Source organism: Canis aureus, chromosome 10, assembly GCF_053574225.1.
Source record: "Canis aureus isolate CA01 chromosome 10, VMU_Caureus_v.1.0, whole genome shotgun sequence".
NCBI lineage: Eukaryota > Metazoa > Chordata > Mammalia > Carnivora > Canidae > Canis > Canis aureus.
Genome location: NC_135620.1, coordinates 50,502,405 through 50,528,488, shown reverse-complemented (window position 1 = coordinate 50,528,488; position 26,084 = coordinate 50,502,405). Strand labels below are relative to the sequence as shown.

Sequence of the window (26,084 nt, the reverse complement as noted above, 5' to 3'; positions counted from 1 at the left end):
TTCCCATGTTTGTTAATTATCTAAATCATTATCTTAGTGAATGAAAATGTCTTATTTTCCACATCTTTAACCACATTTGATATTGCAAAAATATTTAATATGATTAATCTTACGTGTGGAATATTATTTCAGTGCTCTTCTGAGTTTCTTTTACATATGACTACAAAAAATGAACAATTTTTCTTATATTTATTGACCACTTATGTGTTCTCTTTTGTAATTTACTACTTATGCTCTTGGGCTGATTTGTTAATACCTCGGTATCTTTTTTAAATAAATATTTTGGATATTTGATCTTTGTTATCAGCTGCATTGTGGCATTATTTTTTGTTCACATTCATGTCTATATTATATTTTAAGAAGGCAAATTAGTGGGATACCTGGGTGGCTCAGTGGTTGAGCATCTGCCTTTGGCTCGGTCATTTTCAGGGGTCCTGGGATCCTGTTCCACATTAGGCTCCCTACAGGGATTCACCCTCTGCCTATGTCTCTGCCTCTCTCTGTGTGTCTCTCATGAATAAATAAATAAAATATTTTTAAAAAGCAAATTAGTAATTTGATATGATTAGATTATGTTCTTGTAATGTTTTTTATTATTTTTTTAAGATTTTATTTATTTATTCATGAGAGGTACAGAGAGAGAGGCAGAGACACAGGCAAAGAGTGAGGCAGGCTCCATGCAGGGAGCCTGACACGGGTCTCAATCCCAGGTCTCCAGGAACACACCCTAGGCCAAAGGCAGGTGCCAAACCGCTGAGCCACCCAGGCATCCCCTTGTAATGTCTTTTAAAAGTTATATTTGCTTTTCCCAATTTGGTATGGAATAGTCTATTTACTATCTGTTTATTGACATAGATTCTTTTATAAACCAAATTATTATGCCATAATGTCTGTTTATGCATTTTTATTATATTAGTTTGTCTAGCAGTCTAAGTGCAGTAGTAAACAGTGTTTATTCCTAAATTGTTATTACAAATCTTGATATCTGTAAGAAATTCTCCCCATCCTTTTTGGATTTAATGAAAAACCCTCACAGGATTTCAAGTGAAATTTCATTCATTTTAACAAGATTAATTTTTAAAGAATTATTATCTTTGAGATACTGTATCTTCCCATCTGTACATGTAACTTCTACTTATAAGCATAGGCCTTCTTTATATTTTTGTTTTGTCTTGTTTTTTTTTTAATAATGCTTTACGATTTTTTCCAGAAAGTTCAGAAGTATTTTTTTAATTTATTTCTAGATACCTTAGAGTTATTGTTGTTATTGAAAAAGGGACCTTTATTTTTTCTAGTATAACTTAAAATACACTACTTTATGTAATCATATATTTGATCTGTTTTTATATTTTGATGTTAATATATATCCTATATATTACTTAATTCTGTATATTACTCATCATGATAAATGTACCTTAATTTCCTCCACCTGTTTCATCTATCCCCCTCATTACCTCTCCTCTGTCAACTACCAGTTTGATCTTTATATTCAAGAGTCTATTCTGATTTGAGGTGTTTTTTTTTTTTGCTTGTCTCTTTATTTCTTTCTTCATATATTTTGTGTATTAAATTCCATTTATGAATGAAATCACAGGGTATTTATTTACTTTTCTCTGATTAACTTTATTTCATTTAGCATTATACCCTCTAGATCCATCCATATTGTTCCAAATGGCAAGATTTCATTTTTTTTATGGCCGAGTAATATTCTATTGAATATACATACCACATCTTCATTGTGCATCCATCAGTCATTCATCTTGGGGTGCTTCCATAATTTGGCCATTGTAAATAATGCTGCAATAAACATAGGGGTGCATAAATCTTTTCATTTTCTTTGGGTAAATATCCAGGAGTGGAATTACTGGATCATGCAGTAATTCTGTTTTTAATTTTTTGAATAACCACCATACTCTTTTCACAGAGGCTACACCAGTTTGCATTTCTACTAGTGCTCGAGGGTTCCTTTTCCTCTGCATCCTTCCCAGCACTCATTGTTTCTTAATTGTAGTCATTCTGACAAGTGTGAGATGTTGTCTCTGTGATTCTGATTGCATTTCCCAATTGATGAGTGATGTTGAGCATCTTTTCATGTCAGGAGACTGTTCTTTTATGTATTGCTACGTAACAGAATGTCATTATAAATGGTCTATCATTTCCTGAGTACACTTGAGTTCTTTCCAATTTTTATCTGTTATGACCAAACTTCCTGTATATATAAATATCTTTTAATAGATTTTTGCACTACTTTTTATTGGAGAGGTATCTGAGTCATAAAGGATATGTATGTATATTTAGTGTTACTAGATACTAAGAATTTTTTCTAATTGATCAAAAAATTAATAATCTCATCAACAGTGTATGAGGGTTCTGATCAATATATCATATAGTCAGTTTCTTAAATTTAGCCATTTTGGGACACCTAGTTGGCTCAGTAGTTGAGTGACTGCCTTCGGCTCAGGCCGTGATCCCAGGGTCCCATATAAGGTTCCCCGCAGGGAGCCTGCTTCTCTCTCTCTGCCTATGTTTCTGCCTCTTTCTCTGTGTCTCTCATGAATAAATAAAATCTTTAAATAAAAATTTAGCCATTTTGATGATGTGTACTATAACTTCATTAAAATTTTAATCTTCTTTTCTCTGCTGATAATGCTGTTGAATATCTTTTCATATGGTTATTGATCATCTAGATACCCTCATTTGTAAAGTGGTTTTATAAAACTTTGCCCCATATTTTAATTGTATATTTTTGCCTCTTTTCCTGATTAACATTCTTCATATATTCTGGATGCAAGTCATTCTCTCATGTATTTATCGAGACTGTCTTCTCTTTTTCATTAGCTTTAAGGATGATTTATTTAGATAACCAGAACTTCTTTAATTAATGTACTACATGAATTATTTTCCTGTTTGATTAGTGTTTTATGTTTATTAATATTTAAAAAATATTTTGCTACTCCAAGGTCCAACATGAAAATGTTTTTCTCAATCTTGTTTCCCCCAGAATGTTTTTTTAATTTTAATATTAATTGATTAATCTGATAAAATCTATAATCATCCTCAAGTTAATTTTTCTATACAGTGTAAGATAGAATGTAACTTGATTTACTTTTACCCATATAGATATCTAATTGATTTAGTACTATTCATGGGGGTAAAAAAACTTGTCATAATACACTTTGAGGCATCTTTGTCACAAATGAAGTGTCTATAGATATGTAGGGCTATTCTGGATTTTAAATTCTGTTCCATTAACCTAAATGGGTATAGATAGTAGATAATTGATTACTTTTATTACTATAGTATTGTAGTTATCCTGTAGGTTATTTGCATAATTTTTCTTGTTTCATGTGTTGGAAGCTTGAATCATGGTATTTAAACTTCCTTTCTCTCTGATATGTGCATTTTAAAATATTAAATTTGACCCTCAGAACTGCAAATTTCATGGAATATAAATTTATTATTTTCATCTCAAAATATTTTCTAATATTCAGTGTTATTTTATTTTGTCCTATGGATTACTTAGCAGGTAGTTGCTTAATTAACAAATACTTGAGTGTTTCCTAATTTCCTATCATTAGGAATATTTATTTCTACAATGGTTAGAGAATATATACTCTATCATTCCTTAACTGGCATTTTTTAAAAATTGCTTTGTGACCTAGAATATACTTTATTTTGTTAAGTGCATTGTGATCGTATGAAAAGAATGTATGATTTATAGTTGTGTTTATGATATTCTATACATATCAAATCAGTGTGCTTAATAAAGTTCTTAAAATGTTTTATCTTATTTTATTTTAAATGTTTTGAATATTTTCCCTACCAAAAATAGCATGTTAAATCTCTCTTATTATGATTTTTATTTTCTTTATTTACATTAATTTTTACTTTAAGTAATTTAAAGCTATGTTATGTGCCCCCAAATTTACAGTCATATCATTCTTTTTTTTTAAGATTGTATGTATTTATGCATAAGAGACACAGAGATAGAGGGAGAGACATAGGCAGAGGTAGAAGCAAGCTCCCAGTGGGAACCTGATGTGGGACTCCATCCCAGGACTCCAGGATCATGCCTGAGCCCAAAGCAGATGCTCAACCACTGAGCCATCCAGGTGTCTGTCACTACTGTCATATCATTCTATTGACTGTTTTCTTATTGTAAAATGTTATGCTTTAGCATTCATGATACTTCTTGGATGACAGTCTCCTTTACCTGACATTAACAGAGACACTGGTTTATTCTGGTATATATTTTTCCATCATTGTCCTTTTCCATATCAATTTGTTTTGGGTTTTTTTTTTTTAATTTGTATTTATTTATGATAGTCACAGAGAGAGAGAGAGAGAGAGAGAGAGGCAGAGACACAGGCAGAGGGAGAAGCAGGCTCCATGCACCGGGAGCCCGACGTGGGATTCAATCCCGGGTCTCCAGGATCGCACCCTGGGCCAAAGGCAGGCGCTAAACCACTGCGCCACCCAGGGATCCCAATTTGTTTTGTATTTAAAATGTGTTTTTGAGAACTGTCCATATTTTAGGCATCCATGCCTTAAAATATATTTTTGTTTGTTTGATTGTTTAAAGATTTTATTTATTTATTTGAGAGAGAGAGAGAGATGGTGAGAAAGAGCACAAGTAGTGGAGAGGGGCAGAGGGAGAATGAGAGGCAAACTTCCTACCGAGCAGGGATCCAGATGCTGGGCTCAATTCCAGGACCCTGGGATCATGACCAGAGCTGAAGGCAGTCACTTAACCTACTGAGACACCCAGGTGCCCTAAAATCTTCTTCTTTTTTTTTTTTTTAATTTTATTTATTTATTTATTTATTTATTTATTTATTTATTTATGATAGGCACACAGTGAGAGAGAGAGAGAGAGGCAGAGACATAGGCAGAGGGAGAAGCAGGCTCCATGCACCGGGAGCCCGATGTGGGATTCGATCCCGGGTCTCCAGCATCGCTCCCTGGTCCAAAGGCAGGCGCTAAACCCTAAAATCTTTTTAATTCAAGGTTAACATGGCTACATTACCTTCCCTTGGCTTAATTGTTGCATGGGTTTTTAAAATTTTATTTTAATTTCAACCTATCTTTTTAAAGTTGCTCTTATGAACAGGATGTTAGGTTTTTCTTCTCTAGACCTTTCTCTGTATCCTATCTCTGTCTTTTAGTTGGTCATTTTAGCCCACTCATATTTAATGTTCTTATTGAAATAGTTGAGTTTTTATGTCTACCATCTTGCTATTTGTTTTCTATTTGTCTTTCATTTCTTGATTCCTTCTTTCCTATATTCTTTTATATTAATCAAGTTTTGGTTTTGTTTCTATTATTATTATTATTATTATTATTATTATTATTAATTTAGTATTCTATTTAAACATCTCTATTAACATTTTGGTAATATCTTCATCATTCTTTAGTGGTTTCTCACATTATTTCAAAATTTGTTAAATTATTGCTGACTTCTTAAACCACTACTTTTATCTCATCCCAAACAATATAACAAGTTTGCGACAATTTAAATTCATTTACCCCTTTTAAAGACCTCAACTGTTGTTGCATATTTTACTTCTGAATGTGTTAGAAAATTTTCAGGATATTGCCATTATGGTTGGTTTATGCATTCTATTGTCTTTTCTGTTTATTCAGTTATCTGCCCTTTCTTGAAGTGTGAATTCTAACCCTTTCTTTTTGCATTATGGATTCTAATCCAGAATTGGTGTTCCTCCAAATAATGAACTGTATTCAATGTTCTTGTAGTTCAATTTGATGGCAACAAGTTTTCTTGACTCTGTTTCCTTGAGAATTTCTTTGTTCACTTTATGTTTAAAGGAAACATTTCTATTGAGTTTGTGTAATATGTTGGCAAGTTATTTCCCTTATTTTTAATATTTTCAACATGTTACATTGTTGTATATATAGTAATTAAAAATATTTTTTTGAAAATTGTATTCCCATTTATATATATCCTATATATAAATTCTAAATTCAGTTAGATTTTATTGGCAGTGATATGATAAAAGATAGAGGTAAAATATTTACTTGATACATGAAATATATATTAAAGATGTGAAACATTTAAAATAAATTTATATCAATATCAGTTAGCAATCTTTGTTAACAAAAAATTTCTTTGTGCCAATTAGGATTATATCATAAGCTATAGAATAAGCAGGCAGTTGAAATCATTTTGGAAATTTACTCTATAATTATCCTAAAGAAATTTAAACCAGCCTCTATTCATTTCTTTTTTAAACATATAATTTAATAATTTTGTAAATTATAGCATGTCACCATAAAAATTACTGAAATGCATTATCTGAATATTATGAGTGAACAAAATTTGATGTAGGATAACACGAAGCAGATATAAATTCATTTTCCAACACATTAACAGGTTGTAATGATTTATTTTCATCTTTACTGACTATATTTATATTCTCTGGGTAAAATGTTCTCTTTAAAGAAAGATATCAGATATTACTACAGAAATTTATGGAAAAGAAAGGAAGGTTTGACTAAATGTCATTTTAATCAAGGAAACAGCTTATGTTTAATGAAATTGAACCATTAAACTCACCCATACAGAAATAATTTGTTTAGAGGTGGGTAATGTAAAGTGTATGTGGTATTTCTAACATATTCTTTGGTAGAGTCTAAATAGTAGCATTATTTATTAAATGCATTTTGAATCGTTCTTTGGAATTGTTCATTTTGCTTTTTGTCTGGAGTTGGAAAAAATAAGGATAAGAATCAACATTAAGAAAAATCACTGTTGAGGGGATCCCTGGGTGGCGCAGCGGTTTAGTGCCTGCCTTTGGCCCAGGGCACGATCCTGGAGACCCGGGATTGAATCCCACGTCGGGCTCCCGGTGCGTGGAGCCTGCTTCTCCCTCTGCCTGTGTCTCTGCCTCTCTCTCTCTCTCTCTCTCTCTCTCTGTGTGACTATCATAAATAAAGATTAAAAAAAAAAAAAAAGAAAAATCACTGTTGGGATGCCTTGGGTGGCACAGCAGTTGAGCGCTGCCTTCAGCCCAGGGGGTGATCCTGGAGTGCCAGGATCAAGTCCCATATCGGGCTTCCTGCAGGGAGCCTGCTTCTCTCCCTGCCTGTGTCTCTGCTTCTCTTTCTCTGTGTCTCTCATGAATAAATAAATAAAATATTTAAGAAAAATAAAAATCGCCATTAATTAAAAAGTCATTGAAAGAAACATAAAAACAGGATTTCAAAGTAGAAGGTTTCAGTTCTAGCTCCTCTCCTATCTCTAATGCTGATTCCTACCAACCATTTTGTTGTTGTTTTTTGCTTGCTTGCTTTTGTTTTTACCAGTCATCATACTGCAAGGGATTTTTTTTCTTTAACATCTGTTTGGGTAATCCCCCTCCCATCCAGATTTCTCATTGGAATTTTCTTAATTCTCAGGATAAAATTCTATCTCTTTTATGATGCTCTCTACCTCTTCACCGAATTGTTCATTTCTCATTCTTATACCATGCTGCTGTGACACCACTGCCTCCTTTCCTCATTAGCTGATAATCACTCAACCTTCAAAACCCAGTCCACAACCTACCTCTTCTGTGTCTCTGTCACTCTTGCTGGCTGATATTTGTTGTGCCCCAGGCATCCAATTCATAGCTCTATCATAGTGCTCTACAACTGTATGAATAGTTTGAATACCTGTTTTTTTAATTAGTAAGTGAGCAATTTTAGTGTAGGTATTGTGATTATTTAGTACAAGAATTGTGAGATATGTATTAATATCTCTAGCTTTTAGAGTGTTACTAGTGGGTTCCTTAATTTTTTTCTTAGAATAACACCCTTATTAAGATATAATTCACATGCCATGGAATTCAAACATATATATAAGGTCTCAATAGTTTTTACTACATTTATAGGTTTCTAAAGACTATCATCACAATCTAATTACAGAACATTATCATCACCCCAAAAAGAAACTTCATACTCATTTAGCATCCACTATCTATTTCTCCTTTCTTCCAGTACAGTAGTGCCCCCACTCTTATTCACAGTTTTGCTTTCCACAGTTTCAGTTACCCACAGTCTACTGTGGTCCAGAAGCAGATGATGATATTGTCAGAAGGTTAATAGAAGCCTAACCCTGTGTCATAATGTGTATGTCATTCACCTCACTTCATCTTATCACCTGGGCATTTTAATCATCTCACCTCATCACAAGATAAAGAAGGGTGAGTACAGTACAATAACATATTTTGAGAGACCACATTTATGGACTTTTTTTTACCATACAATATATTCACATATGATATATACAGTATATATATATAATTGTTCTATTTTATTAGTAGTTATCATTGTTAATCTCATACTGTGCCTAATTTATAAATTAAAGTTTCTCGTAGATATGTGCATGTAGGAAAAGACATAATGTACATAGAGTTTGATCCTATCTGCAGTTTTGATTATCTATGGGGATCTTGGAAGGTATCCCCCCTGGATACAGGGAGCTACTATATTTTCCTCTCCTTGGTATTTAATATAAATTGAATTATACAATATATGGCTTTTTGTGACTGGTTTCTTTGACTTATGCTTTCAAGGCCCATCTTTTCTGTAACATGTATCACCATGTCATTCATTTTTGTTGCAAATAATATTTCTTTATAAGGACACATGCATATTATTTATCCATTCATCATTTAATAGGCATTTGTATTGTTTTCACCTTTTGTCTATTATGAATGTTCCTTCTTTAGACATTGTATCCAAGTTTTGTGTAGATAAATATTTTATTTGTCTTGGATAGATACCTAGCAGTATTATTACTGAGTTATATGATAGCTGTATGGTTAACAACTTGAGGAACTGCCTAACTGTTTTCCAAAGTGGCTGCCAACATTTTTCCAATCCCATCAACTATGCCTAAGAATTTTGGTTACTCCCCACACTCACAAAAACTTTTCTGTATTTTAAAAAAAAATAGCCATCTTAGTGAGTATAAAGTTGTGTCTCTTGTGTTTTGATTGCATTTCCCTAGTGTATAAAGATATTGAGTATCTTTTCATGTGCTTATGTAAATTTGTATACTTTCTTTGGAGAAATGTCTACTCACCTTTGCTTGTTTTAAAAATTAGGTTATTTTTCTTTGTATTGAGTTGTAAGCATTCTTTAAATATTCTTGATACAATGTTCTTCCCAGATAGAAGATTTGCAAACATTTTCTTCCATTCCTGTTTGTTAATGAAACTCAAGTTCAGCCACTCACCACTCAAAAGCCAATACTTGAGACAAAAGAATTGATGGGAAAAAATAAAAGCTGCTTTTTTCAGGAACCAGGCAGATGGCAAACAAAGGTCCAAAGACCACCTCCAAAGTCCCAGACAAGAGGTTTTTAAGGGTGAAGCGTAGAGAAGTAATGAGTGCGGACATGCAGGGGAAGCATTCTCAGTATAATTTCAAGCAGATTTGCTGGCATTAGGAAAGGCTGTTTTCTAGTGTGGTCAAGTTTGATCTTGGGAACACCTGTTTCCTAATTTCCCCAGAACACAGATAACATGTCAACTCTGAACTGTCTTGATGGTATTTTCTGAGGTGCAGAAGTTTTTAATTTTGATGAATTACAATTTATGTATTTTCTTTTACCACTTGTGCTTTTGGTGTAATTTTATTTATTTATTTTTAAGATTTTATTTATTTATTTATTCATGAGAGACACAGAGAGAGAGAGAGAGAGAGAGAAAGAGGCAGAGACACAGGCAGAGGGAGAAGCAGGCTTCATGCAGGGAGCCTGACGTGGGACTCAATCCCGGGTCTCCAGGATCACACCCCTGGGTGAAGGCGGTGCTAAACCGCTGAGCCACCGGACTGCCACTTTTGGTGTAATTTTAAGACATATCTTAATCAAAGATCACAAATATTTACTCATTTTTTAAGTTTATCATTTGTGTTTAGCTATTTGATCCATATTGAATTAACTTTTTAATGGTATGAGTTAGAGGGTCAAATGTTCTTTTTCGTGTAGGTACCCAGATACCAAGCATTATTTTTGAAAACACTATTCTTTCACCATATCCTCTTTATGGATAGTCAATTGATAATCATTTGATAGTTCAATTAGGACTCTCAATTCTACATATCTATCTCTATGCTAGGATTACACTATCCTGATTACTATAAATAGTAACTAAATATTATATTTAAGTAAGCAAATTTTGAAGCAGGACAGTACAAGTCATCCAAATTTGTCCTTATTCAAAATTGTGTTGGCTATTCTGGCTCCCTTGCATTTTCAGATGAATTTCAGGATCAGCTTGTCGATTACTATAAAGTTGGGATTTTGATGAGGATGGCATGGATTCTGTGATAAGTTTAGAGAGGATTGTCATCTTAACAATATTACATTTTCTGATTCATAAACATAGAATGTTTTATATTTATTTAGAATCCCACTGATATCTTAAAACAGTGTTTTGTGATTTTTCAGAGTAAAATCCTAGCACTTCTTTTTTTCTTACATTTATTCCTAAATATTTTATCATTTTAGATATATTTTAAGTGAAATAATTTTACTTTAATTTTTAGATTATATGTATGTATAAATACTATTGATTTTTCTTTATTGATCTTGTATCTAGTAACCTTGCAGAACTTGTTTATTAGATTTAGTCAATTTTTAGTAGTTTTTTTTTTTTAGATTTTCTATATACACTGGAAATAAATAGTTTTATCTTCTCTTTTATCTGTATGCTTTTTATTACTTGTTTTTCTTCATTCTTTTGCTATGATCTCTAGTATAATGTTGAATAGAAATGGCAAGAAGTCCTGCATCTTTGTCTTTTTCCTGATCTTGTATGTGATTAAGTATCATGTTAGTTGTGGGTTACTTTGTTTATTAGTCTGGTAGTTGCTCATTATCACGTTGAGGGAGTTCCTTTTCCTGATTTTTTAGTGTGTTTATCTTAAAAGTATGTTACTTTTCTCTAGTGCTTCTTCTTCATCTCTTGAGATGATCATGGGGGTTTTTGGTGCTTAGTCTACTTATATGGTATATTACATTGATTTTGGGGATGTCTAAACCAACCTTTCATTCTGGAGATAAGTCCCACTTGCTACCATTGTATAATGCTTTTCACATCTTGCTGCTTTGGTTTCTAGTTCTGGGTTTTGTTTGTTTGTTGAGAATTTTACACAGTGAATTGGGAGTATTTATACTTCTTTTATTTATTTATTTTGAATAGTTTCCGAAGAATTAATGTTATTTCTTTTTTAAAGTTTGGTAGAATTCACCAGTTAAGCTGCAGTATGATTAGGAAATTATATTTTGAATACTCTGTAACAAATCATATTTTCCCAGTAGCATGGTTTGAGGAAATTGTTAATGAAAGAAAAATTTCTGTCTGGGTAGAGCAGTATCAGTGTATAGACATTTCAAGCTGGTGAACCAGACAGCTACCACTTGAATTGACAGTAGTGCTTTGTTTTGTTCCTGAAAGTAAGGCATGAACTAAGTGCCAAAGAAAAGTGCTCTGGGCCTAGTTGAGAAATGTTGGCAGGAGAATAATATCAATAATAGCCAAAGCATTAGGTTGTGTCTATTGCTATATAACAAATTATTCCCCAAACTTCGTTGCTTAAAACAATATATTATCATTGCCTAACATTTTCTATCAATCAGGAGTTCAAAAACAGCTTGGCCAGTATTATGTGTGGTTCCCTCCCTTCAGACTACTGACAGGATGTATCAGTTCCTTATTGGGTGTTGACAAGAGGCTTTACTTCTTCTCCTTTTGGGCCCCACTATAAAGCTGAGTATCCTCATAATATAGCAGCTGGCTTCCCCAGAGCCTGTGATCTAGAAGAGACAGAGATAAAAATTACGATGTCTCTTATGACCCAACCTGAGAAACCAGGATGTGTCATATCTACAACTCTATTCAATAGATGCAAATCACTAAATCTGGTTACACTCAAGGGTAGGGAGATTAGGCTCTACTCTATGGTCAAAGCATCATCAAATAATTTGAGTACATATATATAAGCCACTATACGTATATTAAGGTATGTTTACCTTAATATTATCTACTATTGGTTAGGCACAGTTCTAATTCTTACCTTATAGTAACTCATTTTATCTTTGTAAAATCCTATTCTCAGATGTTGAAACAACTTTAATTTTACATATAAGATTATCCTTTGAGAATATACGTTAATTTTCATAGTTACACAAGCACTATTACCCCAGACAATCTGACACTGAACCAATGAGCTAACATAACACTCTTCAACCTCTCAATGACAGTAAGATCAAATTTACCTTCCAAGGCAAAAGAAACTATTAAGAATGTGTCTGTACATAGATTGTCCACAGACAATAGGACATGCAATGTCAGGGAAAGGAAGACTGTATGTAGTCAGAGGATCACTTAATACATGCTAAGACATTATCTGTTTGAATTAAAAAAGAAAGTTCAAGACATTCTCTGAATTAAGGAGGATGGACTCCCGAAAATTCATACAAATTTGATTTTCATTGGTCAGAAATGAAGCAGATTTGAATCTGACTCTGCCTTAAAGCCTTCAGGACCTACAGCTGAGTAAAACTGTCAACCATCCTCATATTTGCCATACACATCAGGAAGCAGTCCTGATCATTTAAGAGACAATGGGAGACTATTTTGTTTCATTTGTAAATGAAAGAGTGTACAAGCCAAGGTCTTCAGGACATGAAGAAATCTGAAAACACTATTTCTACATAATAGATAATTGAATTTCAAAACATACAAATCTGTGGTCAGAATATGAGCTACTTAGAAATTTCTTTGTTTGTGGTTTGACTGTCAGCTCAGATTTGTAAAGCATTCTTCTTTGATGACATGCTTTTCACTGAGAATTTTTCTATTCATTCAAACACTTTTGGTTGTAGAATTGAAATGAGCCTCTATTATGAAAATGAAGTGTCATAATTTTTAATCAGTATGGATCACCTCTGGGGCTCATCTAATGAGAGACTATGAAAGGGACAGGAAGGATAACAAAAGAGCAATCATAAAAATCCAGATAATGTTTTAAGGGCTGCAGTTTAAGCTTTGAATAGTCACAATAACCTTTTGATACCTGTCATTCCATATTCCAAAAGCATTTGCCTTTGCAAGAGAAGTCAAATTTGCAGGCTTGGCAGTTGAGATAATGGTACATCAGTAACTAATTAATTCTATGTATTAATCCTCATTAGGCAATCCATAATCTATTGAATGTAGCAGTAGTAGTGGTGGTGGTGGTAGTAGTCGTAGTAGTAGCAGTAGTAGTAGTAGTAATAGAAGATAATAACAAAACTTATATATGATCAGTGAGGGGAAGCTATACAATATGTTATCTGTTACTTAGTATCATATTTCACTTATACTAAAGAGAGAAACATTGTATTATTTTTAAAAAAAGAAACAGAACAGTGAGATAGATTAGTGCTATAAAGCATGGACTTTAGAGTCACATGGATGCACGATAAAATTTTAGCACTGTAGCTTTAATTTTTGAAATTTCATCAACTGAATCAAACTGATTCTAAATCAACTATATTTTAAAATGCCTCCTTCACAAATTTGTGATGAGGATTAAGTGACAAATTCACAAAAACTGCTTAGAAAAAGGGCCTGGTATAATATTATGCCATTATTTATTATAATGTTATATTATACCATAATATAATGCCATTATTATATTATGGTATAATGTTAATGCCATTATTATTGGCAACATAATTTTAATAAAAAAGTCACACAATCAAGTATTACTTAAAGTAACAAAAATAATAATGTTTTATCTTAAGTGAATAATTACAAGATTAAAAAATATTAACTTGTATACCTAGAAATATCTTGACACAGAGCATTCAACACTTAGTAAATGAACAAACTTAATATTGTTAACAAATCCAGATTTTATGTCTATTATATTTTTGGTTGATTAATTTTTTCCTTAAATACATGTGCACAAAAAAATTTTGATTATTTAAGTCAAATTCCTGTCACTACTTAAGCAGTTTTAAATGTTTCACTTATACATGTAACACAAGAATTTTACCATATCATTAAATTCTCCTTGCATTTATATTCTGTAAGGTTTGCATACTATTTTATTTTACATATGCAGTATGATATTCTTAATGTTTTTATTATTTATTTATTTTTATTCTTACTGTTTTTAAGTGCACATGGCTTTAGGAGTATTTGGATAAAGTAAGTACTCAAGAATTAGCAAATATATATAGAAAATCTTAAATGAGTGTCAGAGAAGAACAAAGTGTGGCAATTAGTGCATGAAACTGAAGAGGATCAAATATATAGAAAAGAAGCTAAATTTTTTTTATGAATGATGTAAGGAAAAGCTATTTTAAAAAATCTATGACTATTGAATTTTCAAAAGCAGGAAAAATCACAGTATAAGAATAAATTATGTCCAACATTCCCCAAATTAATATGAAAGTAAAATCATATATAAATTATTAGCAGAAACAATTAAACAACATAATAAAAAAAAAGTATATTATACCAAACAGAAATTGTAGCCATGATTCAACAGTTGTTAAACATTTAGAATCTATATATATCTTTTGGATTATTGCTGGGTCAAATGTTAAAAAAATTCAACAGATGCCAAAAATAGACCTGGTAAAATTTAATATTTTTGATAAAATGTTTATTAAAAATACTTTCTATGTAATGATTTCTGTGACATTTTTATACTATACATCTGAAATGTTTATGCTATACATCTGTTATTTGATTACTTGCAGCTAGCACAGTTCTCGATGCACATGCAAACACCTTGCAGTTCTATTGAGCAGCAAATAGTTATTATTATAAATCATTATTTTGGATAATATAATCAACATAGCTCAGGGAAATGGATAATATAAAAATTTTAAATTAATAAAGTCAGTCCATATTTGTCAGTGATAATAGTTGAATAACTGGAGCACTCATATGAACCAACAAAGCATTATTACAAATAATATGAAAAGTCTTTAACAGTGTTTTTTAAAGATTTTATTCATTTATTCCTGAGAGGCATAGAGAGAGAGAGAGAGAGAGAGAGGCAGAGACACAGGAAGAGGGAAAAGTAGGCTCCATGTAGGGAGCCCAATGTGGGACTCGATCCTAGGTCTCCAGGATCATGCCCTGAGCCAAAGGTAGATGCTCAACCGCTGAGCCACCCAAGTGTCCCTACAGTTTTCTTAAATAAAAGAAATAACATCATATTTACAATGGGAATCTGCTAAATATCTATATTATAGAAACTTTCAATTCCTCTGTGAATCATGTAAATATGGATGACCATACTTTGATTTTAGATAGAAAGATTCACTATTAAAATATTTTATTATTCTAAGAAAGTAAATTTATACTTCTTGTTGTTTCACTTAGTAGATAACCAAATTATAAAGTTCAGAATGGTTCTGGTAAAGAAGAATATTTAGAGAAAGTAATCATATACAAGAGAGGAGAGCAACCTACTAATGTGATCTATTATATAATTAAAAATATTCACTGGTGACGCCGGGGTGGCTCAAAAGTTAAGCGCATCTTCCTTTGGCTCAGGGCATGATCCTGGAGACCCAGAATCGAGTCCCATATCGGGCTCCCTGCACGGATCCTGCTTCTCCCTCTGCCTATGTCTCTGCATCTCTCTTTCTGTGTCTCTCATGAATGAATGAATGAATGAATGAACGAATGAATAAAAATATTAACTATATTGGTATAGGTGCATGGTGAAACAGGACAATTAATGAAAGAGAATAGAAAGCCTAGTTGGACAAACATATTGAACTTTAATTTTCCTGAAAATTGTCCTGGACTTTAAATTCAGAGAGAGAAATATTCAACCAGTAGGTTAGATCAATATTAGTTTAAAAATATATTCCAAAGAAATAAAAGATTTGCATTAATCAAATTGTTAATGTACAGAAATTAAATTGGATAAAATACTTGTTATTACTATCAGGATGATAAAGCACTATCTCAGAAAGAACACCAGAAGCACTAAACAGACAGATTGCTACATTTGGCTACATAAAAATGAGAATTAATGTGAGGACTCTGCTTCTAGGATATGGACATATGTTTCCATATTCCTTTTCAAAAACAAAACAAAAGAAATGAATGAACAGAGATCTACTCCCAGAATGAGAGCATGAAGGGCTCTACAGAACACTTCCCTATAAAACTGGTGAAATTTTATCGATACAGATATAGATATAGATATAGATGATAAAACAACAATTATATATATAACAAGAATAAATATAAAGTTGTATAATATATAAATATATATACAAATACATATAATCCTATATAGTCATGTTAATAAGCAATAATATACATTTTATCATATATAATAACATACTTCAATCTAATAAAGATATAACAACATATTTATTATTTTTTTAAATAATTTTTTTAAAATTTTTATTTATTTATGATAGTCACAGAGAGAGAGAGAGAGGCAGAGGGAGAAGCAGGCTCCATGCACCGGGAGCCCGATGTGGGATTCGATCCCAAGTCTCCAGGATCACGCCCTGGGCCAAAGGCAGGCGCCAAACTGCTGCGCCACCCAGGGATCCCACAACATATTTATTATTAATAATATAAATATAACAACATATTTATGTAATTTATATGCAACCATTTGTACCATCTGAAAATGCTCCAAAAAGCATACATCAAGTGAATAAATATCTATTCAAGAAAATGTATGAAAATTCAGCAAGAAAAGCAAGTTTGTAGTATTTGAACTAAGCTCAGAAAGATAGAAATTCCACTCCAACTCTTCTAGCCAATAATAGGAACATGGGCTCTCACTCCCTCTAGTTCCCTCTTTGGGAAATTTTTCCAGGAGGTTATTTCTCCTTGCAGCATTTTTCATCCTATCCCTAGCTACCTATTGCCTAGTCTATGATAAGTGAGTGTAATTGAGAGACAAGGACTACCTTCTTCTACTCAGGACTCCTCTGTGTAACAGAGGCTTTGTCTTGGACTTGAAATAATTGAGAATATGCTCTTCCTCTGCTTGTTAGTGGTCCCACACCAGATGAAGTGATCAGACAAGAATTCAGGCTACTGCCCCTTTCCTCTGAGTGTTCAGTCCATACATTGAAGGTGTCACTTAGAGAGAAGCCTGTCATTGTGCCCACCCTCAGAAACTTGGCCTAGAAATTTTGCAAGGAGAGAGAAGCAAACAGTAAAATACATAGCTTCTAATCTATTTGCAAGGGAATCCAGTTCATTAACAAAAGAGCTTGTCTAAGAGTGTTCTCAGAAATAATGGAGGTTGTGGTGGAGAGTGGCAATTGAGGAATTTGTAGATTCAGTATAGATTCATTAGCAAAGCTACATATGAAATACATGTTAAATTATGGGGTGGCTATTTTGTTGAAGAGAGCTAGAGAGAGGAGAGGATAGATATGTTAGACACATAAAAAGCAAAATTTTAAGTGGCAGATATAAATACAGCTATACAGCTATAAATACAGCTATATAACACTAAATACGAATGATTTAAACAATTCAACAAAAAGCAGAGATTGTCAGATTGGGGAAAAAAACAAGATCCAAATATATGCTGTCTATAGGAAACATCCTTTATATCCAAAGATACAAAAAAAAAATGTAGCATAAAAGGATGAAAAAGATATGCAAACAACAAACATAAGAAAGCTGGAGCGGCTATACCTAATATCAGACAAAATAAAACAAAGAAATATTAAAAGATACAGAGGCTTATTTTATAATAAGATAAAACAGTTATAAACACATGTTCTTAACAACTAGCACCAAAATACATGAAATAAAGCTAAAAGAAATGGGGAAATACAAAATTCAGCAATAGCAATAGGAGCTAGAAGTAACCCACTTTCAATAGTATATACACACTAGATGGAGGGTTCAGCAAGGAAATGAGAGTCTTAGAGAACACTATAAATCTACTAAACCTAGTAGACCTCTATAGAACATACCACTCAGTAGTGATAGGATGTACATATTCTGCTACAGAGTACATGGAACCTTCTCCAGAATAGATGGCATACTGAGCCATAAAACAAACTTCAATAAGTTAAAAAGGGTAGAAATAATACACAGTCAAGTGGTATAAAATTAGAAATAAATAATGAAAAACTTAGAAACTCCCAAGTATGTGGAAATTAAATGCAGTGCGAAATCACGAGTCAGAGGATAACACTATCATTACCATCAAACAAGAGGGAAATCAGAAAATACTTTGAAATGAAACTTTAAACAATTGAAACTCAAGACAAAACATATAAAATGTATGGGATGGAGCTAAAGGAGTACTTAAAGTAAAATTTACAGCTACAAGGGCCTATATTAAAGAAAAATAGATAAATACCTAATATTTTAAGTAAGTACTTAAATAAACTTCCACCTTAAGAGACTGGGAGAAGAAAAGCAAGGTAAACCAAAAGCAAGAAGGAAAGAAATAGTAAATATCAGAGTGGTAATTGATGAAATACAAAATAGTAAAACAATATAAAAAATCAAATGCAACTAAAAGTTGTTTCTTTGAAAAGATCAACAAAATTGACATGACTGTACCCCAACTTCCAAGAAAAATGAGAGAAGTTAAGAATCAGATATAGAAGAGGAGACATTTACATGGGCCTTATGGAAATGAAAAGGGTTATACAGGCATACTATGAATAATTATATGTCAACAGGTTATTTAGATGAAATGGACAAATTCCTAGAAACATGTAAAGTACCAAAAGTATCTCAATCATAAGAAAATAAAAAATAAACGATGTGAATGGACTTGTGTGAGGAGATTAAAATAGTAGTAAAAGTAGTTTTTAATGATTTGCTATTTAAATAGTTATTTACTATTAATAATAATGAAATAATTTTTAAAACTACTCACAAAGCCAAGCCAAGCCTATATCCAGATTGCTAAATTCTAGGAAACTTTTAAATAAGAATGAATACCAATTTCACAAACTCCTTCAAAACAGAGGAAGGAATACTTTCCAAATAATTTTTAAAGCCAGCTTTACTCTGAAACCAAAATCAGCAAAGAGATCACAAGAAAACTACAGACAAATATTGCTTATAAATACAGATGCAAATATCCTCAACAAAACATAAGCAAACCAAATCCAGCAACATGTTAAAAAAATTAGATACCATGGCTAAGTGAAAATCATTCCAATGATGGTAAGGTTGGTTAACATCCAGAAATCAATTAATGTGATATATTAATAGAATAAAAAAAAGTTACATGATCATATCAATAGATACAGAAAAAGCATTTGACAAAAAAAAAAAAATCCAACAACCTTTAATGACAAAAACTCAAACTAGATGGGAAATTACCCAATCTGCTAAAGATAATCCAAAGCTAACATTATGCTTAATGATAAAAGAATGGATACCTTCCCCCTAAGATTAGGAGCAAGACAAGAATGTCAGCTCTCATCTCTTCAACATTGTACTGGAATTTCTAACCAGAGCAATTGGAAAAAAAAAAAAAAAAAAAAGAAGAAGAAGAAGAAGAAGAAAGAAAAGAAAAAGAAAGAGAGAAAAGACATCCAGCTAACATTATACTTAATGGTGAAAAGATGGATGTTTCCTCCTTTAATTGGAAACAGGGCTAGAATGACTTTTATTATTCACCAAAGTGCTGGAAGTTCTATCCAGTGCAAAAAGCTATAAAAAGGAAATAAAAGGCTTACAAATTAAAAAGTATAAAATTGTCCCCATTTGCAGATGACATGATTGTGTATTCACAAAATCCCAAGAAATCTACAAAACTGCTCTTAGAACTAGTGAGCTCATAAAGTTTTTAGGACATAAGATAAACATATGAAATCAAATTTTTTTTTTCTGTATCGGGGTGATGGACTTATGGATACTGAATTTAAAAATATAATATCATTTACAATCACTCAAAAAATGAAATTATTAGGTGTAGCTAACAAATATGTGCAGGAAGGACTAATATGTTGAAAACCATAAAATGCAGATTAACGAAATTAAAGAAGGAACAAAGCCAGCATATTATTGCTGTAACCTCTAGTACATATGTGAACAGATTTACTTGTCCAGTTTGTGGATTTTTTTTAAATTCACTGAATCTTTTAGATAAAATCACAATGTTAAGAAAACCAAATCTAATAGTTCAGATTTTCTTCCCGGTGGAATTGTTCATTTAATTTCGCACGTTATTACTAAGCAACCTGAGAGAGGAGGATTGGGATGCTCCATATCAATTTGCTTGCCTCACTCTGGCGAGGACGAGACTCCAGTAGTGTGGGCAGATACAGGCCACAAGGTGGCGTTAGTACCTCTGTTTTTGCTGGTCCCTTGGCCACCCAGTAGGAAAAAAAAATCCACCAGGAGGCAGGATGCTGGGATTTCAGATCCAATCTTTAGGAAAATCTGGAAAACTGATAAATGAACTTGCCATCTTAGAATTAATTCTATATGTTATTAAGGCCAAGATACTGTATCAGTTGTCTCCTAAATCCTATTGCAATATAATAGATGAACATTTAAAAAGCCACGGAGTCCTCATAAAGCTTGTAGTTTATGTTAAGGCTTAACATACCCGACACCAGTACTGTTGCCTCAACCATAGCATGTAATAGCATCAATTGGTAAAAACAAAGGAATCATAGATATAGATATAACTTGCTCATGCTTTAAAGACGTGATATAGCAAAGATGTTCATTTGCCCAAAATAATAATAAAAAGCTTTGACAAAATTGCTCTCACAAACCAGCAATGTTTTTATAAATGTAGAAACAGTTATTCTAAATTTACATAAATAAGGCAATAATTGTAACATTAATTTTCATGTTCATACTTTAAATTTGTTATAGTTAACTATCATGAAAAATTCAACATCAGTCAGATTTGTCTTTTTAAAAAAACAATTTATTTATTCATTCATGAGAGACGGAGAGAGAGGGGGAGAGAGAGAGGCAGAGACACAGGCAGAGGCTCCACACAAGGAGCCCAAAGTGGGACTCCATTCCAAGACTCCAGGATCATGCCCTGAGCTGAAGGCAGACACACTCAACCACTGAGCCACCCAGGCCTCCCTGATTTGTCTTTTATACCTACAATATACTTCCTGTGTGATGTTCCAAAACTTTATTTCAAAGACATGATCATCTATCTATGTCCATGTGGCAGAGTTTGAAATAAAGTCCAAGACTGGAGAGTTTAGAAGCAATAAGTAATTCAGAAGAATAGAAAAAAAAAAAAACAGTAAATAATGACTAACTCATTTGGATGGTCCTTTTATTTATTACTATGTATTGGCGATTAGAGAGAGAACTTATTATAAATAAGAATCTATGACATAAGGATCTCATGGAAGTTGTAATATAAGCCACTTTAGAGAAAAGAAAAAGTCTTTAGTCAATAATAAGACTTTGACACAATGTACAGATTTAAATGAAGGATCTACTGATGGATTTTATAGCGACCATAGCACTTTCACCTCATGGGCTTAACTTCAACATAGCTAAATTTTAATGCAAACTATCTTATGTCCATATGGTTAGTATAGAAATGAAAATCAACCAGTCTTTTCTAAAGGTCTCAAATAAGTAACTGACTCCAAAAATATTTCCTGATGAGGGCATCATTTGAAAATCGCATGCAAGAAGCAAAAGTGAAATTATGCTAGACGGTGCACCGTTATTCACTCATTGTCACGAAGCTCCTTTAAAAAGTATACCCGAACAATAAAATTCTTCTAATATATATATTTTTAGAAGGAACAGGAAGGATTTTTAAAATATGAAATATGCCAACACTCATATTTGAGTACTCTAAAATTTGTCTTATAAGAGGAATTTCCTATTCCCACTTTCCATTGTCTATTTTTCTGTCTGAAGTGGAACTAAGTTGATGTTTCCTATGGACTATATTGGAGTCCATCTTATACAAACATGTCAAGCATTTCAGTTAGAAATTATTGATGCAGCTAAGGCATGAACACTAGATGAAAATATTAAGAAGCAAATTTTAGCCAAACCTGGGAAGCTTTGCCAGAATTACACATGTGTATTTTAAAAATAACAAATCTCTTAAATGCATACCCACATATAAATTATAGCATATAGTAGAAAAACTATAAAAACTATATATATCTTAAAAGCTAGGCTAAAACTTTTAGAAATCATATTTGGGTACCAGGAACAATGTAAAACAGATAACCTCATCTAAAATTTCATCAAAATCTAGTTGACCATAAGTATACTCTGATTTGACACACCTATGGCAAAGAGCCAATTATTCTCAAAACTCTCATAGTTTTCCTACCAATAAGACAATAATTTATGCTTTCTATGTGACTAAGATGGACAAACAAAAGATTTGAAGGGCTAGCTATATTTATTGACATTATTTGCATTTATAAGCCCCACTTGATGAATTAGAATTTATGAAAATATAAAACTTCACTATATATAAAATATTATGTTATATTCTAATACATAAAATTGAAATTACAACTTTAAAAACATTTTAAAAATCATTGACACAAAATTTAAAATATAACTTAAAATATTGACACAGTATTTAACATACATTAAAATATGCTACAGCTGAATTTGGTTTAATATTAGGATTTGAGAGCATACTGTGTTCTTTATTATTTTTATACTCTCCATCATTGTATTTGCAGCATCAGATTATCCAAACTTAAACTAATTGCAAACTGTTTAAAGAATGATAAATGGCAACAATCATTGGTCAAAACCAGACAGTTCACTGTAGAGACTCACATGACGGAAATTCTCAAACTTATTCTGCTTATGAAATCATGACTAAGACCATCCTAACAATATTTGTAATCAAGTGATATTTTTTTTTGTGTGTGAGCCTATATTATTTTAAATTTGAAGTTTCACTTACATTATTCAGTAGAATTTTATCCATGCATTACTGTTTGGCTAGTAAAGTATCTTCATACTTATCTACACATGATTCATTGTAAATGAAAAAATGCATTAGAATATTTGAGATTTTACCAGTTACTTTATAGTTTTTAGTCTCAGATTTTCTTGTATGACTCAGAACTACTTGTTTTGTCCTCACACATGTTTATAGTGGTTATTTATATTTATAGCTTTTAAAAATTTTATTTGATACCTTTTGAAATGACATTAACATTTTGTAATAATACCAGAAAATATTTAGAGGGTAGGATTGCAATTTAGAATTGTTAGGCTTACAATCATGAAGATTTGAGTTCTAAACTGTGTCATAAAGGATATTGAGCTCTGGTTCATCTTTCCTAAGATGAAGCCAGTAACACCTATTTCATAGAGGTACTTGAAAATTAAACATATATTTTGACCACTTACCAGGGTCATAATAATTGATCAAAAATATTTGCTCTTTTAGGTATTACTTAAAGTTTAACTGAAAAAATGCATCACAAAACACAAAATATAGTGTGTTTAAAGTGGAGCAGAATAGATTGCCAAACTAATAAAACTGATTCGTGAATTCCAAAAAAGTAATTGAACACAGCTTCAAAGTAGGGACACAAGTTCTCCTGGGCATCAAGAACCTTTGAACTGTGAGTAGTCCCTGTTTTTCCCCAGTTTTTGGTTCCCATTCTCTCCTGCTAAGGTCCAGATTTTCTCATTGTAGACAGTTTGGCCATTAAGAACTCTGTGATTTATATACATATCTATTATCCTTAACAAAAACTGTTTTCATGCTTTCTGTTGAGAGACACATTGCCATGCATGAGTCACTTTTCCATACTGAGCGTATTTATTTGTAGCGAGGAAGACTATTAGAACATCACTATGTATGTCTGGGGTTGTGAGGGTGGGGAGGTAGAAAGATTGCCATTAGAAAAAAAAGGTTGAGGGGCAGCCCCAGTGGCCCAGTGGTTTAGTGGTGTCTTCAGCCCAGGGTGTGATCCTGGGGACCCGGGATGGAGTCCCGCGTCAGGCTCCCTGCATGGAGCTTGTTTCTCCCTCTGCCTGTGTCTCTGCCTCTCTCTCTCTCTCTCTGTCTATCATGAATAAATAAATTTTAAAAATCTTAAAAAAAAAGAAAAGAAAAAAAGGTTGGTGTTCAGACAGTCCTGCAATCACTCCTTAAGACTCCATGATGTCACACAAGTAGTGATATAAGGAAAACATGGCAACATTAATTGGTACATGGTGAAATATTTTTTTCGGGAAAATAAGATATCCAATGGCGCATGTGTTGATTATTCAAGTTTTATGTCCTTCAATGACAATTAGCTATTACTTTTATGTTGTAGACACTTTCTCTTTGAAGGATAATACAATTTAGAGACTCAAGTTTTTAAGTTTTTTGGACACAAACCATCTTAACAGAGAGAAATTTACTCTTGATATTACAGCTTTTCTGATTTTTTAAAATGTTTTTTTTTCCACAGACAGCTTACAACTTGTCATTGCATTGTCACTTTTAATTTCCATCATCCATTCCTACAGACCTTATCTTTCTTTTGTTATTTTCTGAGGCACAGAAGTCCAAACAACACATACAGGGATCACAACAAAATGGCAACTATCAAGAAGTACTCTACAAGTATGTCAGTATTATTTAAATTAACGTAGATATAGAGACTAAAGGTTTGTGGAAACCAAACCTTGCAAATTATTGTCAGTGTCAGAGACACTGCAGTAACTTTCATCAGTGTCACATTTGGAGGTAAGTCAGTGATGTGTTTCTTTTTCTTTATCTGATGGGGATACAGAGCTGACCATCAAATGAGTCAATCAAATCAGAGCAGAGAGGGGTTTTGATGGAGGAAAGGTAATGATTATCACTTTTTCAAAGTGAGCAATTTACTGTAATCTTGGTTACATTTTACTCCATTAGAAGCAAGAAATGCAGCCATCCCCCACACACACACACAATAAAAAGTCTTTCTGAAAAAAACAAGTTTTTATTTTTTATTTTTTTTATTTTTTTATTTTTTTATTTTATTTTTTTTGAAAAAAACAAGTTTTACCGTATTTAAAAACAAATTTTAAAAAATGAGATAATTGTAAACTTTTACTGCTTTTCTTCAGAATTTAATTTTCTATGTGACCAAATAATGTGTATCTCAGATATAGTAATAGATAAGGAGAAACAAAAACACGATAAAGTTTATTTAATACATTCATTCTAAAACTTGTTTTCACGCCAAGTAAGGCAAGCAGTTTACTTGGCCAGAAATGTCTCTAATATATTCTTATATGTAAGTTGACTTTATAATAAAGTTCCCTAATTTATTTATTCATTGTAAACATAATATATGTCAAGCTATGGACTAGGATTTTGAAATACTTCATAATGAAATTACAAGTTACTCAGGTTTTTAGCAACCCTGGAAATGCATATTTTAGCAAATATGCATTTGAATAAATAGAGGCAATGATTTGTGATAAATGACAAAATGGAGACAAGCAAAGTAAGGAATTCTTAACTTCACCTGAGATTTTCTCAGGAAATATGTTAGACATATCATGAAGAGAAGAGATTGTAAAGCAGACAGACATGAGGAAAGCTCAGACATTATGAATAAGAGTATAAAAAAGTGGAAAATGATGTTAGTTTGTATAATTATTACTAACTTAATGCATGCCACATTTACCATTCATGGGAGGATGTGTTGGTTGATAAGTTTAGATATTTAGGCTGAGACCAGAGAGAGAAAGATCCTTATATAGCACTTAGGTCTTTGGATATAAGTTTTGAATGAACTGAGTACAATAACAAGATTTAAGGAGCTATGTAATATAATTCATAGGATATTATTTTATCTTAATTGAGGATACAGTATCCTTAATGAAATAGTTAGTTTTGATTTTCCAGAATAGAAATGTTTTTGCATGTTGATCTCCCTCATGTTAAAACATTACTGAGTCATTAACTCTCTTATTGCTTTAGATCTCTTATTCAAATTAATAAAAGATAAATCACAAGTGAAAATGGAGAAATTATGACCACCATAACTTTTTAAAATTAAATATGAATATTTTTTACTGCTGTATATTGTTGCCAATTACCCAAGTGACACTTTGTCTTACTAATTTTGTTCTTAGACA

The 26,084-nt window shown here is 32.2% G+C and overlaps 1 long non-coding RNA gene across 2 annotated transcripts in view; it reads left to right on the top strand.

Moving 5' to 3' along the window:
* Positions 1 to 26,084, top strand: part of LOC144322337 (uncharacterized) — a 76,329-nt gene that overhangs the window by 13,687 nt on the left and 36,558 nt on the right. For both annotated transcript variants that reach the window (XR_013387994.1, XR_013387992.1), the window contains exons 3-4: positions 8,040 to 8,201; positions 23,404 to 23,581. This is a non-coding gene — a long non-coding RNA (uncharacterized LOC144322337). The remainder of the gene's footprint in view (positions 1 to 8,039; positions 8,202 to 23,403; positions 23,582 to 26,084) is intronic.